Source organism: Ananas comosus, linkage group 2 (genome assembly GCF_001540865.1).
Source record: "Ananas comosus cultivar F153 linkage group 2, ASM154086v1, whole genome shotgun sequence".
In the NCBI taxonomy this organism is placed as follows: Eukaryota; Viridiplantae; Streptophyta; class Magnoliopsida; order Poales; family Bromeliaceae; genus Ananas; species Ananas comosus.
This window is the reverse complement of record NC_033622.1, coordinates 11382404-11398777: the sequence shown is the minus strand read 5'-3', so window position 1 is coordinate 11398777 and position 16374 is coordinate 11382404. Positions and strand designations below refer to the sequence as shown.

General features: G+C 34.0%; 1 pseudogene; it reads right to left on the bottom strand.

Moving 5' to 3' along the window:
* Window positions 6594-15792, bottom strand: LOC109724940 (annotated as a pseudogene).

Here is a 16374-nt window from a genome sequence, read left to right as displayed (position 1 = left end):
CATTAATCCCAAAAGCTCGAGCTGTTAGAAAATACGCAACCAATTCACTTAAAGCGTACAGAAACAGCGCCCACGGGTCTCGATTGTGACTCGGCCCACCTGGCCTCACGCCACTTCGAACATGCCTCGGCCCAACCCAGCCTCATGCCATTTCGAACATGACTCGGCCCACATGGCCTCCCGCCACAGGGCAGGATGCTGGCCCATTTAAGCCAACATATATGGTTTATAGCTTGCTTTAAATTCTCTCAAAAAGTACTAGGAATTCTAGTTGGTAAAACTTTATATGCTCGAAAACTTTATATACTCAAAAATAACATATTTCTTTCATGGATAGAGATCTAGCTAGAAATTAATAGGCTTTTTTCACTTCTAACAATGCTTTCCTTTTTGGTTTAAAATGTCGGAGGTGGTCGCTAATAGCACGAAGATTACCAAGTCGAACAGATAATGAAAGCAAGAACTATTGAAACACACGCGGTGCTAAAGAAAAAGGTGCAATCTCAACCCACTCTCTCGGGGAACTGCTTACACACGAACTGCAATGAAGATAGTAATCTCGATGCTCGAAGTACATCGTCATCAGAAGAGTTGTGCACTGAAGTCGGGGGCCGACAATCCGAATCAACATGGCAGTGATACACAAATTACTCGCAAAAGTACTGATCTTTGGGACTCGCTAGTTAGTTGCTGACTTTCTTGCTTTGGATAGTTCTTCATCTGTTGTAGCTTCTCAATATTCAGATATGTGGAACAATGAGAGCTGTTTGCAACTTATGATCATAGTCATAGTGTTGTTCAATGATATGGAGCATAGAAGTAAGAGTTGGCAATGAAATGAGAGAACTTACATTGGGCTATGCTATATGTGATTAATATTTGAATCATATATGAAAGACATATATAGAGAGGAAGCTAATTTTAATATAGTCACTATTTAATATTTAGTAATTAAATTTGACCAGATTTAATAAATCTGGTTTGCTATTATTTTTGTGAGTGTATTAAAATTAGCTTCCTCTCTATATATGTCTTNAATGGTCGTGTGAAGGGCTTAGGCTTGGGACCTACGCCAACTAGCTACTATCGGCTAAATTGTTGGGGCTTGCCTTCAAACAATCAACCTTCTGCAAGCGACGAACGGTCAAGAGAGGTGGATAAACTAAAAGGGGAGATGAAAGGCTTACAAAAAGAAGTGGAACGTCTACAAGCATTAATATCTAAAAAATTTCCTGAGGAGAATCTAGGATCCCCATCACCTACATCCAGTCCACCGATTAACCTACAGGCAAGAAATTTTAGAATATTTTTTCTTGTATTTCGTATTTTCTATCAACTAATTACTATTGTTTGAACTAATATAAATTTATTGCATGTTTTACTTTCAGGTTGTAGATCATGGTAGTGCAAATTGTTCTTCTCCTAACATTCGGTCATCAAATTCAAGTCATGAACCACAAACCAATCTTCATGGGCGAACCGTTTAAATGCAACCAGTGAAAGACAACAATCATATTTTGTTTACTTAAGAACTCAATGGATTAAAAGACGAGTCACATTTTGTTTAGTAAAGTACTCGTGAATTTCTTTTTCTTATTTTTTGTTGAAGTTTAGACTGACATTATGCATTTTGGTGCATCACAAGTTATTAGCTGCTATATATGTATGTTCGGGATAGTCGTTTTGTTTTGATGTGTTATAAAATGATTAGCTACTATGTGATGGATTGCTTTATATTAAAATTTGATACTTGATGATCATTTGGTTAGTACACTTTATAGATTATATTTTATTGGTTTATGTCTTAATTTGTTTTCAAGTTTGGTATTTATTTGTTGATTTGGAATCAATAACTTTGATTTTAAAAATACAGTAATTACTTGTAAAAATATATATAATTTGGATGATTATTACAATTTAGCAAAATATGTACCGGCGGTTTAACCCGCCGGTACAAATAAGATAATTAGATTTTTCCTTACAGAAATTTAAGTTAGAGGCGGTTTAAACCGCCGGTACAAATAAGATAATTACAGAATTTTAATTTAGCGGCGGTTAAAACCGCCGCTATAAATTCTAATTGAAATACTATCTCAATAATAAGCAACGTTTAAAACCGCCGGTACTGAACCGCCGCAATATATTTATCCTACCCCGGCGGTCGTCGAAACCGCCGCTACAATGTAGAGACGGTGGTATTCACGGCACTCTACCGGCGGTTGGTGAACCGCCGCTACTGTTTATAGAGGCGGTTTAAACCGCCGGTAAAACTCATATAAACCGCCGGCAAATGTGTATTTTACTGTAGTGCAAATTGATGGAGCTCTTGTCTTGATCTATCTCAAATCGGGTGGTAAATAGGAGCTAAAGAAAAAAAAAACATCTCAAATCTGCTAAGTCAGCAAAAAAAGATGGAGCAAGAGGCGAGAGGTCTTTTCTTATCTTTGATTCATTCTGAATTCTAATCTGTCAAATATCTACTTCTGAGTCCTGATCCAATCAGTCAAGAAAATGGGCCCCCCAGAATCCACCCCGTTTGCATCCTAATCCGTAGGTTCGGGCTATCATTCTTTCTTTCTTTCTTTTTTCCCTAGTTTAAGCTTATGACCATTAGCCTTATAATCCAAAAAGGCAAACAAACAAACAGTGTTATTAATTACCTTATCATGCATAAAAAGGATAACAAAGATTATTTGACATGATCTGCATAAATCAAATACACATTAAAATCACCGTTTTGAGCTTGTAAATTCTCGTATACATTATTCGAAAGAAACATAGTTATTTACACAAAGTAAAACTGATATAGAGTAAGTAGTCCTGATTTGAATGTACCTACATTGACAAGAATAAGACTCTTTTGGAATTATGCTATACCAAAAGCACCGGGCGTCCACATGTGTGCAAAAACCAACACTTTAAGCTCATAAGTTTCGCAAATGGTATTTGGATCGAAGCAAATATAATAGATATCAGAATAAAATATTCAAGAATAACTTCTTTAATATAAAAATATTTTTCTATAATTAAAAGTTACAAATTTAATATTTACTCCTCGAAAAGTTTTGAAGATTTTATTAAAAAAAAAAAAATTGAAAGCCAAATATAGTATTCATTTGTTATATCACTCACTTTCAAATACTATATATATATATAAAATTAAAGGGCTAAATTATAGAAAACTCTCCGGTCAAAATTCGATTTTTCACTTTCCCCTCCTGTCATTTAAAAATCTACACTTTACTCCCTTGTAAAATGAAAAAAATTCACAGGAGATATGGTGTGAACTGTGATGATAAAATGACCATTTTGCCCCCTCACCATGTTCACAGGTGAGAAGGCTGAGGGCATTTTTGGCATAAAAAATATATATAATAATATTTTATAAACGGAACCCTAGCAGATTACTAGCGGCAGGGGATGAAGTAAACATTTTTTATTTTACAAGAAGGCAAAGTGTAGGTTTTTAAATGACAGTGGGGGAAAATGAAAATCAAATTTTGACAGCGGAATTTTATGTAATTTAGCCAAATTAAAAAAATTGATATATATAAGATACATTATTTTTTTATTTTTTTATTTTTTTTATTGAGAAATAGATAGCACGTTATCCGCTTCGTTTATTTCATATAGAAATAAATTTAGCTTGAAATGTGAATCAACTATGATTCGAACTTGGAAACTCGGGTACCAATCACCAAACCCTTCGCCACTTGTTCTAGATACATTATTTAACCGCTACAGGTGAACCACGTCGACAAGAATTAATAGTCATGAAACACTATTATTTTGCAATCGGATCCAGTAAATACACTGATTATTGACATAAATGATATGATGTATAACTCCAACCTTAATCAACTCAAAGAAGACAAACGAGAAATTAATACTTGATGCATCCCTAGAGCCTCACACTGGAACAAAACTTTTATGGGCACTGTTTGGGCACGGCACCCGGATGGGCGCCGGCGTGCCCCCATCCGCAACCTCAAAAAAAAATAAAAAAAAAATGATGGGCTCAGTTTTTAGGAAGAGAGAGAAAGAGACCGTGGCGCCCATCCGCACCCTCCCTTCCCCCTCACTTTCTATCTCTTCCTAACAACTGAGCCCATCTTTTTTTTTTTTTTTAGGGTGCGGATGGGCACCGTGCCCAAACAAATTGTTTGGGCACGGTGCCCATAAAATTTTTGTCCCTCACAGTGGACTCAAAAGTTGAATACACTAGTAAAGTTTAAAAAGACACTAGTAACGTCGAAATATCCAACGATATGTTTCAGATGGATCCATCACCGGTGCTAATTTGTCCATCAATCCTCATAAGCAGTCACAAACAATCATATTTATCTATGACGTACAATGAATCCTCAATTTTGGCGCTATTATAGACGGAGTTATTTTTCTATTTTCATTTTTCACCGTAATTTCTGTATCTCTCACTCTCTCCACTGATTTGAACAGAAAGAGAATTGAGCCTTTTTTTTCAATCGAATCTAATTCTTCTGGCTTTTATTATAAGAATTTAAAATATATAATTTTTTATGCATAACTATTGAATAGTTTACTTATATGTGTTACATATAAAGTTTGGTAATATTGGCCACTTAAATATAGATTGTCTAATAAAAAATAAAAAAGAGATTGATAGAGCTTAAGTTAATTTTTTATTTTAATAAATTTAGTTGTAAGAATTGTATGAAGTATACTAACCAAATCTGTAGAGTTAAACGGTACATTCAAATTTTGAAGTTAAAATACTATCGACTGAATCAAATCTAACATATTGAATGGTTGGATAGTAAAAATAAAATTTTAAAAAGTTGAATAGCTTATTCAAAATAGCTCGTAATTCAAGAAAGTTCTTTACACTTTTACTTTGATTTTAGTATAAAGCTTCAATGTCAGATTTATAGAATGATGAGTGATCAATTTTATATTTAAAATATTTTGTGGCATCTAAAATATAATTGGTCGACTTTTAATTTTAAAAAATAAGCATTCTAAAATTTATTAGATAGTTTAACAATTTCTTTCCACGAATGAAATTACTGTTTGAATAAAACTGATGAGACATATAACATTTTAGTTAATTTGTTATTCTTATGATTTTGCCTTTATTCTTTTTTTAACTCTTCTTATACTTTTATTCTTATGCTTTTGCACTTTTATTTTTGTGCTTTTGCAGCAACAGTTGCTGCTCTTCTTCAGTTTCTTTCGTTTTTATTCTTTTTAATTTTTTGACACTTTTTTTTATTTTTTATTTTTTTTATTTATTTATTATTTATGTAAAATCGATCCGCTCGCAACGCGTAAATGCCTTCACTAGTGCTTATCATTTTATGGTTCATAAAATGGTTATTTCTAAAATCTTTTTTTTTTTTTTTCCTGAGTGGTTGGGCTAAAGCTTTTTAGTACGGTAAACTAACAACTTCCTGATTAAAGCTATAAAAGGTTTGCCCGAGTTTTGATGGAAGAAAGAAAATCCTACCAAATGATCCAACCTTTTTCTGTTTTTTGTGTTTATGAGATTTAAATTTTACACTCTAGTCCCTCCTTCAAATCTCTTTTATACTCGCTTGTCTCATCAACTTCTTTTTGTTTACACATACTAGAAACCCAGTAAGGGTTTTATAATAGTATAAGATGTACATCCAATAACAAGTGTACAGTTATAGTTATTTCCTAGGATGAACGGAATGCACTTTGTTATTAGTACATGATTCTAGCATGACATCACGCCGGCGAAGATCAACAATGAACAGAATGAACAGATCCAGCAATTAATAGTGGCTTAACAATAATTACAAATAATAATTACAAAACATAGTATTTATCTAGGATGTGAAAATTGGACACGACTGATCGTGAGAACCTAAGACGTACCATCTATTTATTAGTTGGCTAATCAAACAAAGCACTCAGCGGCTCGTACGTTCTTGTCCATTCTCCTAGGACAGCACATAAAAATTATTCCATCATGTTTCATAAATGTGAAATCTACACTGCCGGCCGCACCAAAATTTTCCACCATTCGTACCCTGCAAGTTGCATAGAACAATAAATTGTTGGTGAATTAGGAAGTGGCAAATCACCAGATTTGGATCCCAACTACTGTACGATGTAATCTACCATGGGTAATAATTACGGTAGGTGATGTTGAAAGAGTTTGACTAAGTTCCTCAGACATCTGTGCAAGAGGACAAATCAGAGCATATCCAACCATAACTGGAGATGAGAATGAAAACGTGACACCCATCGTTCCTAGAGCAAGTGATAAAAAATTTGATGATTGGTACCCGAGATTCAAATTCGAATTCTAATTAATTCATATTTCCAACTAAGTTTACTTCTAAATTAAATAAATGAAGCGGGTAGCATGCTACCTATTTCGAAAAAAAAAAAAAAAAAAAGGAAAAAGAAAATGAAGAAGTGACGTTTTTAACCACAACAAACTATCAGAAACGCGATAATTACAATAACATTTCAAGATAAGATAGTAACAAATAATCATCTTACTATCCCTGAAGATGTAGCTCTAATTTGTGGATCTGACAAATTGGCATCATAAATAAATCAGTAAACACAGCAAACAGCTATGAAGAACAAACTGAACCGTTAATATATATTTGGCATTCAAAAGCCTTCTTGTGCACAAAAAGAAGCAACAAAATTAACCTTCGTTGAAATAAAAATGATGGATAGCAGGTCTATGACCTATGTTTGATAGATAGCAGCCGAGCAGCTCAAACAATCAAAATTCACTAATGGCAAGAAAAAAGGGGGGTAAAAGAAAGAGAGTAGAATTTCACTGATTAAGAAAGTAAAGAACTATACAGTAATGTGTCGGGGAAGAAAATGCATAGATGTTAATTCAGCTTCAAATCTTTTCTCAGCCCCATGCCATGGAGGAAGCGTAATTAACCACCAGCTTCCCGTCAAACCCAAAATTCTGTCATGTTCAATAGAACAACATTAATTTTGTCATTTTGCCAACCTAGAAAGAATATTCTCAGTTCAAGAATTATTTTTCAAAATGGTACTAGGTTATCTGCTATTTAATATACCAGGATTTTAAACTGGCCATTAATTTTACTTTCATTGGAAGAACAGCAGAACACCGAAAAATAAATGACCCGGCAGATCTAACAGCAGAAGGATTTGTTTTGCTATAAGCTCACAAAGACTAAAGTTCATGGTGGACAGTGGTATATTTTAAAAGCACAGGTCACAAAAAATAAATAGGAGAAAAAAGAACAATTTCAAGGAAGTGGTTACATGGAGTGCACGTGCCACAGAGAGTTAAAGAGTAGAAGTCGGACGCTAACACATACTACATAAAATTGATCTTAGACACGTTGTAGAATAATGCCGTCTACTTGATCTTGAAGATGTAAAAAAGTAAATGAACCGAATATTTAAGTTTTAAAGCACTTGTATCTAAAGATCAAAAGGTTTCGAAATTGCCAATCTCAATTGTTGTCACGAAGGGTTTGGTTGATCAATACGCCAAGCTAAATTGTGATTACAAGGGGTTGGTTGATCAATACGCCAATCTCAATTGTGGTTAAGAGAAGTTTGGGTGATCAATACTTCGGAAGAATTCCAAATAGTTTTTTTTGCCAAAAGGCCAGGCTAACATCAATGGGCTCATTTCTCAATAATAACCATCATACATTATTTCTTCTTTTTTTTTTAATGTGTTTAATTCCGACTTTCTATTATGTTACCAAGTAATGCATGGGAAAAGAACAATACACATAATCCTTCATGATTAAAATTGGCTAAATAGTTCAAAAGCATAAAGTAACTTAGTCATTCCTAAGAGGCAAACTACATAATCACAATCCAAATAGCTTATCTAAATAGCTTATCTGCATCATTTATCATGATCAAAATAATATTAAATGGACATAAGTGAAATTCAAAGTTCTTTGACAATGTTTCGACGAAGCATAAGTTTTCATCTGAACCTAGTTAATCATCAAATTGGATGTAGGGGTGTAAAATGGGCCGGGCAGCCCGTGGGGTGCCCGGCCCAGCACGACTGCGGACCCGGCCGTGGCCCGGCACGACCACTGTAGCATTCGTCCCGTGCCGGGCTGGCCCAGCTCTTCAGGTCATGCTGGACCTCCCTTCTTGGGCCTGACGGCCTGGCCCGACACGACCCGAAAAGGGCCTGCGCGCCGTGCCGGGCAGAAGGGAGGCCCGCTGGCTCGGCTACGGCCCGTTGGGCCGTCGCCAGCCGGGGCTAGCACGGGCCCTACCCAAGGCCAAGGCTGTTGCCTTTGGCGCCTTGCGGGTTCGATCTTTGGCCTTTCTCTGCCACAGCAGACCTTTGGGAAGAGGTTTTTGGGTCCAATAGACCAAACAGATTTTGATCCATTGGACCATAAACACTCAATTTTTTTTTCAATATATATTCTATATAATATATATATATATTATACTTATTATAATATATGAGTGAGAGCTACTATGCTAGCGAAGCACGGCAGCCATTCCGTGCTTCCAGCTCAGTTTTCGATGTTGCCAACTTTCGAAGACGTCAATCGGTTGCGTTAAACTTGATCTAGAGTATTTGGAGTACTAGAAAATAATTTTTTATTTTTCGATGATCATTTGCCTCGTGAGCGATGGGCTCAAATCAACAATATTTCAATGGCCGTTGTGCAGCCGTTTGCAAATTTACGGTGTAGCAATAGCCAAATCACGTGAATTTGATTAGAAAATTCTTATATACTAGATAACAAGATCAATATCTTTGATTTAAAAATTTTAATGTCATATTATTACCATTTTGTAGCTTTTTATTTCAGCCATTGCATTTGAGCCACTATCTTCACGGGCAAATGATATCGTAAAATCATAAAATTTATTTTCTAGGTATTTCAAATACTGCTAGATCAAGTTTTAACGAAGCGTCGAACGATTCGAAATCGCAACTCGAAAACGAGCTGGCAAGCACGGATAGGGCTCCGTGGCTGTCCGATAGCATAGTAGCCTACACATCGATATATATATATATTATAGTATATATTATATTATATATATATATATATATCATATTTGTTATATTAAATTAATTTTTATAAATTCTTAAATTCTTTAAATAAAAAATTATTTGTTTATATTAATTTTATATATTTTTAAAAAATAAAAAATAAAATTTTTTAGGGCCGGCCCGGAGCCCAGCCCGGCCGACACAAGCGCCCAGGACTTACCGGGCGTGCTGGGCCAAGAGAGTGGATAGCTCGGCCATGGCACGGCCAGCCGGATTTGAAATGCTAGGCACTGGGCCAGCCGGCGCCCCTACCCGAATCAGCACGAAAAATGTTGAGGCTGTGCGTTGGCCCGGCTACATTACACCCTAATTGATGTTTTATGTAATTCATACAAACTAATCGATAAACATCTAGTTACTCATAAAAGATAAAAAGTATAACAGTAGTGTATTCCATATTCTGTATGCTTATGATTGAGCAAATGCCTGTATGTAGTGGGTATACCAAAATCTTGCATACACCAGTAACAAGAAATTTACATTGTAAAATCGATCAACCATTCGTCTGATTTGGGTGAAAAAGCCACTATTAGATATACATACAAACTGTCAACGGACAAAAAAAGAGCAGTTAGCATAGACTGAAGCATTTAAAAGTACAACAATATACCTAAGTGATTTTATGAATAAAGTTTATACCAATGTATCCCGACGAAGCTGGGACGAGAAGGAAACTCATGACTTTATAAAACTTGTCAGTTTCAGCAACCTGAAAGAAAAAATAGTAAAATTCATTTTAAGCATACATCTCGGTTTGGCAGAAATGTCTTTTCTTGGTTAAATGTGAAAGAAGCATTGTCTACACAGATTGGCTTGGGAAATCCCTCACAGAAGTTAAACCAAGTGAGTGGATTTATTCAAAATCATATGCCTAATGTTTATGCGACAGATGTGATCAGTCACCTCTTGTGGATATCTTGCATGCAACACTCAAATAGGCTGGGCAAAGCATCAAGGTTGCCATAGGTTAATCATAGTCTCATGTATAGGCCCCCAAACACACCCCCCACCAGCGGCGGTGGCCACACTAGGTCAATTCCTAGTCTCATGATAGGCCCAATAGCCGCACCCCACAAACAGGTAAATTCATAGTCATAATGTATAGCGCCCACACACTGTACCAATCAATGAATACCCCACAACACACACACCGCACCCCGCCCGCTGACCAAAAAAAGGCGAAAGCAGGCTCTCAGCTCGTAGGCCTAAATAGTTTTAAAAGGGGGAGGCTAAGCATTAATCATATATATATATATATTATATATAATATATAGAGAGAGAGATGAGGAAGAGAGACGTAGAGGAGAGTTTGCGCTGGAATATATCGGTAGCAAACGGGGCTCCGTTGCCACCATTTGCTTTTCGAATGATGGTGCTTTCAAATCAACGATCAGCAACGTTGAACATGATCTATATCAGCTTGAAGTATCTAGATATCAGAATTTCAAATCTTTTCGACATCATTTACCTAATGATCAGAAGGGTTTCAAAATAGTAATCTTTAATGGTTGATAGGGGGTTTTCTCGATTTAACGCGTTTATGTAAAGCTATCAATCAATTGCAATTTTGCTTAGAAATCTTTAAAACTATTTAGAAACAAGCTGATATGATTATATATATATTATATTATATATATATAGAGCTAGGCTGGTTACTATCGGTAGCACGGAGGCCTCCGTAGCTACCAAGTTGTTTCAAGTGATGCGGCTTCTAAATTGACGCATCGCTCCGTTTAGACTTGATCTACCTATTGAACAGTATTTGGAACTAAATTTTATAATTTTTCGGCGTCATTTACCAATCAAACGACATAGTCTAAAATGATAACTGGCTGACAATAAAATCTCATAAACAACAATTGATTAAAGAATTCAATTTCAATCGAAAGTATTGGTTTGCTAATTTGATAGTTAAGTAGATTTTTAATTAAATTTTCATCTAATTTGGATACTTCTACACGGTGAACGTAAAAAACGCTTCATATCTACCCATTAAAATTGTTAATTTTGGAACCTTTTATCACTAGCAAATGATGTCGAAAAAATTATTGAAATTTAGTTTCCAATACTTTTAATAGTGTTAGATCAAGTCTATGGACGCCGCATCGTTGAAAACAATTGGTAAGCACGGAGGCACTCCGTTGGCTACCGAGGTATACCAGCCTAGCTATTCTATATATATATATATATATATATATATAATAATATATATATAATTTGGAAGCATTATTCAAATATGACCATATGATGCCATCGTGGCGCACTTACAAAAAAGGTCAATGTGCACGTAGACTATATATATATATATATATATATTATATATATATATATAATATATTATATAATATATACTATAGTATATACTATTATATATTCTAAAACTATTTTAATTTAAATATTTATTACAACATATTTAAGTAATTAGAGAAATCATAACCTACATACCAAACTAATATATAACTATTTTTAATCTAAATTATTATACAAATATTAAATAATTAGAAGCATCATAACATACATACAAATATATTTGGGGTAATGTAAATTTGCTGGTCTTCTTTATTTATATATTTTTTTTATATATAATACGCTTTACTTTTTTTTAAATATTTAAAATAACAAAGTAATATTTTTTTTTCCTTAATGCCAGCAATACGTTTTTTTTTTCTTAACTGCCACAACAATTATTTTTTTTCCTTAACTGAACATCAGTTATTTTTTTTATCCCTTCTTCTTGATTGCGGCCTTGTCGACACTTTTATAGTTCTCTCTCTAATTTCTTTGGGGATTTAGTGTTTCTAACGATCTTCGCTGCCGTGTTTTTACTTTTACCCATTGCAGGATTGATGCCGAACGGAGGGCGCGTCATAGGAAGAGGCGAAGCGCGGGGCGTGAAAATCGCAGTGTGTTTGTCTTTACATTTTATTAATTTTTTGTCCATTATATATATATATATACAAACTTATTATTTTTAAAAATTATTATACAAAATATTTAAATAATTAGAAAGAAATCATAACCATACATACCAAGATTATTTTGATATTGTAAATTGGGTCTTTCTTTTTTATATATTGTTTTTATAATATATAACTACTTATTTTTAAATATTAAATAATAAAAGTTAATAATTAGTTTTTTTTTCCTTAACTTACAAATAGTGTATTTTTTATTCTTATTTTTGTTCCGCTTCTTTCTTTTGACTGATGGCCTATTCAACTTTTATAGTTAAGCTTACAACTGTTTTTGCCTTAAAATTATATATTTATTGATTTATTACAAGGAAAATGCCATTATTATCATAAGTATGAATAGCGTGGAGCCATCTTATTTTCCATCTTTCTTGCACATCTTTCTACAAAATGTATGTTTATTTCAAAAATTCGAAAATAATTACGTTTAATGATGTTGGTCTGTTTGTAATGTATATATTATCTTCTTTTTTTTCAGGATACATACCAGTAGGTTTTGCGGACTTTGTCATGTATTGAATTTCGGAGCGCATAAATATTTGCCCTATCGCAAGAAGATGCCTCAATAATTACTTTTGGGAGGTATGTTTGATATTATAATTTAAATTTTGATTGATTTGTTGAAAATAATCGATATACATAACATGGATAATTATTCACATAACAATTATTTTTTAGTTTAAAGGATCGATATATGTGTATCATGCTTTCAATTCTAAAAAATTACTTTTCAAATTTAGTCACTTTAAATCCTTCAAAAAATAACTTTATGAATGTTCGTCAATTAGAATTTGAAACAAATTAATTTCTATTGCATTTCAATATTGTGTTATTAACAAATATATAAATAATATATTATGTTAAATTTTTAATGGATTTGAACCTTTTTACTTTTTCATTTTAAAATCTTTTCATTTTAAATTATTTACTTACAATCTATTAGTATATCATGATAGTATTTATTTTAATTTGATTCAATAATTTTTCTAATAAAAGCTTAATATGTAAAAATTAATATATATTATATAAAAATTGTAATAAAAATATATTAGAAAAGCTTAATATGTAAAAATTAATATATATTATATAAAAAATATAATTAAAAGATAAATTTAAAATTCGTGCATTGCACGGGTTAGTTGCTAGTTTTATACTATGGAAGAACAAAAAAAATCCAAAAGCGCTAACAATGTACCCTTCTTCAATGCTATAAAATTGGGGTTGCAACCACCGCCAGGAAGCACGTAGCCACATGCTTCTCTAGTGGCGGTTGCAACTGCAATTATGTAGTATAAAAGTAGGAAATATTGAATGCTCTTCTTGAAATTTTGGGACTTTTAAAAATGATGCTTTTAGCCACAATATACCAAACTAGGCCTTAGTATTAAATATAAAAATATTTAAATACCGTTCTCTAACAACTTAAGCTTTTAGAGAATAACGGTTGTTTTGTATTATTTAATATGATTTCAAAGAAGGTTGTGAATTCGAGTCACACCATGCTCCTAGCATTATTAATTTCCTCCTATTAATTTAAGTCCACGTCATGGACCTACAAAAAGCCTCGAGCCCAAAGGTGCGGGAAAGTGTTAAATATAAAAATATTTAAACATCATTCTCTAACAGTAGCTTTACTTTTTAAAGAACAACGGTTGTTTCGTATTATTTAACACTTGGTACTTAGCGTCGTGGGCAAGGCAAGTGACAGCGAACTAAAATGTAAACAAAACGGAGGCAAAAAGGAAAAGAAAAAAAAAGAGAGCAGGGAATGACCAGATATTACACATTTTTGAGAGAAAAGTTAGACAGTAAGTTAGAGCTAATGAATAACAGAGCTCTAGGTTATAATTACTAGACCAACTTAAATCAGGTCTGCTTGAACACCCCTAAATTGTAATGAAAGAATCACCAACAAAAAACCACAATATATGCTTCAAGGATGAAACTCAAAAAATGATTTATCATAAATTCAAGGAGACGATCAATCGTTAGCAAAGAAATTATAATCCTTGGTAATCATTTTTCTATCTTAACATATACTAAGAATTCATGTTGCTCAATTCAACTCCTTCAAAGTATCGGTTTACATTTCAATCTTCAAAATTTGGCTCATCTCCAAAAAGTGCCATCTCGAAGGCCTCGACGATGAGATAGACCTCTCAACATCCATAAATTCAAACAGTTCAAATAGAAAGTAGTTCTCTACATATGTATAACATTTTGGACCTTTGGCAAAATGAACTTTAGCACATGGTTATATACTTATATTGAAGGAGAGATTACAACAGGGCTATACTGTTTTTATTTTCTCGAGACGGATGAAAATAATGATAATCCATAACACCCTTCTGAACTCACAATTGGTCATTTAAGCCTGAACAACTTTTCACCACTGATATGATTACCCTTAATGAAATTTCTTTTGGCTAGTGGTAAAAGTGAAAACCTAAAACGCTAGTATATTTCCCCATGATTAATGTCACGTGCAAACTGCAAACTAATGTTGCAAGTTTTGACACGATTTTTTTTGTGCCGAAATCTGAATTTTGACCGCCTTTCGATGATCTTCTGGTTCAGCACTCCATTTGAAGCAATTATACACTTTCTAGTTGAGATTGTGCGTGTGTACAGAACTTGAGACTACTACATTTTATATAAGCAAAAATTAGCTATCAGACAAAGATACATTCTAAGGACAAAATAATTCCTCAAAAGAATGCAAGCATTGCTAGACTGTCTTTTGACGGTTTGTCACAAATCCTACAATCCTGCTTGAAGACCAGCACTCGACACCCGCTAAGGCTTAGTTTGGTATTGCCGTGGCTAAAATGCATTTGCTTCATGCTTTGGAAGACCCAAGAAACTCAAAACCGCTTTCAGTTTTTCCTCCTCCAATGCTATAAAATTACAGCGGTAATGCCGCCGAACAGTAGTTACACGCTTTTGCGGACGGCAGTGGCTACCACAATTTTATACCACTGAAAGGAGAAGAATTTGAAGTGCTGTAGGATAATGTGGACCTTCCAAAGAATAAAAACAGGTGCTTTTGGAAAGGCAATAACGAACTAGGCCTAAAGCACAAAAGCAGGAGCATTTTAACGCAATCCCAATCCCAAACTACGTCTAACTCTTCGAATCCCAGAAAATGCTCCATGCATCCATAAACTCTCTATTAGAGCCTACAATATATCACATTGATGATTCTACATTCATTTTCAACATTTTTTTTTAGCGAAATTTCACCTCCACATGCATCCTTCAAAATCTACTTTCCTTAGATCAAAACTCAAAAAGAAAAAAGAATTTAATAACAAGATTTAATTTGAGTGACTCGATGCCATCAAATTTACACCGAAATTATCGAACTCGTTTGGGCAAATGGTGATAAAATATGCGACAAATTACTTCAAAATTAATCAAAACACAAAATCGAAAGTAAATTGTAGAGGGGAAAGATACGATTAGTACCTTGAATTTGGCTTGCTTGAGGATGGGGACGTCGCCGGTGGGGCGAAGGTGAATCACAACTACACGCACAAAAATTAGGGCAGGAAATTAAAAAAAAAAACAAAACAAAACAAAAAAGCAATTGTTTATGATTCTTCTTTTTAGGTTTTAGAAATTTCTAATTCGAACAAAAATTTTACCTTTTCGATCCGAAGTGGGCGATTCGGATTCCATCGGAAACGAGAGCGTGGCGAAGAGGGGAGATTTGAGGGAGACGAGGAAGAGAGAGAGAGAGAGAGAAAGAGAAGAGGCCTAATACGATTAGGGTTTTGAAGCGGCCCACAAAACGCCCATGGTTATAATCGACATAAAACTGTTGAGTGAACCCGGTGCACCGGTCGGATTCGTGCACCACGGGGCCAACATGTTCACCTGTCACGACCCAAACACGAGCGAGCTGGGACTGACTCGAGATCCGCTTGAACGTAATTCGAACCACTTTTGTTTGCCCGAAATTCAAATAAGCTTGAGTAGTCTAACTTTATTTTTTGGTTTGAAATTAATTCGAGTCAGCTTTAAATTAAAATTAAATAAAATATTTATACTTTCTATAATTAATATTGGCACTTGCTTTGCCCTTGGTGTTACTTATAAATATTAAAATTTAAAAGCCATACTATCAAAAATAAGAACTTAAAACTTGCTATGTATCAATCTAAAAATATTTTTATATTTATATTATTTATTTATTGTTGAGCTATATCAAGTCAAATAAATTGGGACCTGCTTATGTTTGTATTATTAATCTTTTAGCCACTGTTTGGTTGGGGGTTAAGGGGTGGAATAATCCCTTAACCCCCAATTTATACCCAAACACCACTCTTTTGGGGTGGGGTT